A 3,093-nucleotide genomic window follows, 5' to 3' on the forward strand; every position below is an offset into this window, starting at 1 on the left:
TCCGTCGTCTCTTGTATAAGCTCTGTAAAAATCAAGATATGCCTTTATGTAGATGATATACTTATCTTTGAGAGTGATGATAAGATAATTAGATCTACTAAAGACATGTTGAAAGCGAGATTTAATATGAAAGACATGTGTCTAGCCTTCTTAGAGTAAAGATCATTAGATCCCAAACTGGTTTGGTGGTAAGTCAATTTTATGTGGACAAGATCCCTGAGAAGTTCAATCCGGAGGACACGAGCGAGGCTCAAACTCAGATTGATATTACCCTCCCTCTGACGAAAAATAGAGGTGAGGTTGTTGCCGAATTAGAGTATTGAAGGATCATTGGTAGTCTTTTGTATCTTATGACATGCATTCGGGTAGACGTAGCGTATGCTGTGAGGAGGCTAAGTAGATATACTAGTAATCCCAACTCTGAGCAATGGAAGAGTATGTCAAGATTACTAAGGTATCTGAGATAGACGAGGAATTGTGGACAGTAATATGGCCAAGTTCAAGCTGGTGTGGAAGAATATAGTAACACCAAGTGGATATATGATATGAAAGATTCCAAATCTACAAGTGGTTGTGTGTTTACCCTTACAGGTAGTGTTGTAAATGAACCAAATGTTCAGCGAACATTTCGTGAATCGTTTGGTGTGAAGTTCATTTATGTTCATTTGCATAATAACTGAACAAACACGAACACAAAATTTTGTTCCACAAGTTAAACAAACGAAGATGAATAGAGGTTGCATTTGTCCATTTATGTTCATGAACGTTAAGTAATGTGTTCATTCATGTCCTCTCATCTTTGTTCATTTGTGTTCATTTATTTAAAGGTTTTTCATGTTATATTTTTATCCTATCAGCTTTTGTTTTTAAAATTTGAAACCATAATCATGCTATAAGCCTCCGCCAACATCTCTCATTTGATCATTTCAATTTCATTTTGTGTTATTATATTACTTATTTAATTATTTTTGGCGGATTCGTCAGAATAATGCATATTGTATTTTTAAAGGAATATATAATGTTCGTTTCTATTCATTTATGTTCATGAACATTTGTTTATTTTTGTCAACGTTTGGTAGACGTTCATGAACATGTTCTTTTCGTTAATGAATGAACCCGAAAATGTAATCTCGCTTAGTAAGTGCTCGTGAATCATTCATGAACGTGTTCCTTCCTTAATGAACGAACACAAACAAGGTATTGTTCGTGTTAATTCGGTTTATTTAGAGCCCTACTTGGAGGAGTGACTATAGCTTGGAAATCATCTAAACAAACTCTTATAACTAGATCCATGATGGAGTATGATTTTATCACTTTAGATAAAGCTGGCACTACTACAAAATAGAGCTTAAGACCGGGTGAAATCGCTTTTAAGACGGTGTTTTCAACACCGTCTTAGACTACACTGGTTTAAAATGATGTCTTTTTAGACGGTGTTCAGTTTGAACCCAGACTTAAAATTCATCTCTTATTAGACGGTGTTCAGTGTTTGAACACCGGCTTAGGTGTTCAAAGTTTGAACACCGGCTTAGGTGTTCAAAGTTTGAACACCGACTTAAACTTCGTGAACACCGTCTTATAAACTGCCGGCTTAAACTTGGTGAACACCGTCATAAACTGGAAATACATTTGCAGTAAAAAAACATATAAAAGGTTTTCCAGGAAATACATCAAGCTTATACACATACACCAATGGAACATTTTCAAATCAAACCAAAACAATACATATTCAAATCCAAAATAAACCCGTAGACATCCAATTCGGAGATAAACCCGTCAAACTACAATCATTTGTGAATGCATAACAAACTATGTTAAATTGTATAAATAAACTACATACGCTAATCTAGCAAAATACCTAACTCGCTAAAAAACTTCGGCATCAACGTCATCAACAAAACATCTATTTCATTATCCATAGCCTCTCTCGTGTCGTGCCACAACTAAAATAAAAGTAGATAGAAAGAGTTATTACAAATATTATAGACTAAATTTAAAGGCAAAGTAAAATCGGTAATAACATCGGCATTAAAGCTATGTATATATTTACATGTTATATACATCTGAACCTTCTAAGTTTTTTAAAAAAAATAGTTAAGTAATAAACTGATAAACAAGTATATTTTACTTACTTCCTCGGGAAACTGGTTTTGATACAAATTGACAAAGTCAGACATATGTTGGAGAACCATGTAGCCGCATTCCCATCCATGATATCTACCCTGCCATAATAAATCATATAAACAAGCATTATTATTGATTCAAAAAAATCTAAGTGTTCTTTAATTTACGAAACTCATTGTTCTTGATTCAAAAGAAAAACATGTATAAGAAAATCACCCGAACACCTAACAATTAGACAAAAAACCAACATATAATATGCAATCATTTATAACTGGCTCAGACACCCAACATATTACCTTAACTACAATATCAACAAAAATTTACAGATCAATTGTCCAAACGTCTTTCATATGGTCAATATATGCATAAATAGTATTTTATAACACAAAAATTATCATTAGAGACCTGAGAATAACACGAATTTTAACAAGTACCTCCTCTTCCATGTTGTCAATAGATGCATCCGTGTCATCATCTGTGGACCACTACAACCTCAATATTAGTAGGGGCTTTGTTTAGATCCTATCTGAAGAAACATGGTGAAAAAATCAGAAAAATTGGGCAGTAAAAAAACAGACATCAACAGTTTCAATATCACAGAGAACCAAACTTGATGTGAGAAATTAAGACTTCATGTAAAGTACCAATCTAACCTCATCCAAAGATGAGTGATCATGAGCCCCTGCGTCATAAACAGATTTACTTCCTACAACTTCTCTTTCACTTTTTGTTCCTTTAACTTTGCTTCTTTGGCTTCCTTTTTCTTCTTTTCATCGTTTTCTTTGGATGCATTTTTTTCCTCTGCGTTCTCTATTTGTTCCTTACACTGTAGAGAAAGAGGTAACAGATTCCAAACTGAATATTCATTAAAAGAAACTAACTATGTGAAGACTGTGCATATAAACAAACAGAGTGGATCTTATGGTTAACTCAAGGCAAACAATTTTTCAAAAAAAAGTACCCTATTAA

At 33.6% G+C, this 3,093-nt stretch overlaps 1 long non-coding RNA gene across 1 annotated transcript; it reads right to left on the reverse strand.

Moving 5' to 3' along the window:
* Positions 1-1,708: 1,708 nt before the first annotated feature.
* Positions 1,709-2,780, reverse strand: LOC110874470. Its single transcript, XR_002555977.2, has 3 exons — positions 2,559-2,780; positions 2,133-2,222; positions 1,709-1,943 (listed from the first exon to the last, which is right to left on the reverse strand). It is a non-coding gene; the product is annotated as an uncharacterized LOC110874470 (long non-coding RNA).
* Positions 2,781-3,093: the final 313 nt, after the last annotated feature.

This window comes from Helianthus annuus, chromosome 9, assembly GCF_002127325.2.
Source record: "Helianthus annuus cultivar XRQ/B chromosome 9, HanXRQr2.0-SUNRISE, whole genome shotgun sequence".
Taxonomy (NCBI): Eukaryota; Viridiplantae; Streptophyta; class Magnoliopsida; order Asterales; family Asteraceae; genus Helianthus; species Helianthus annuus.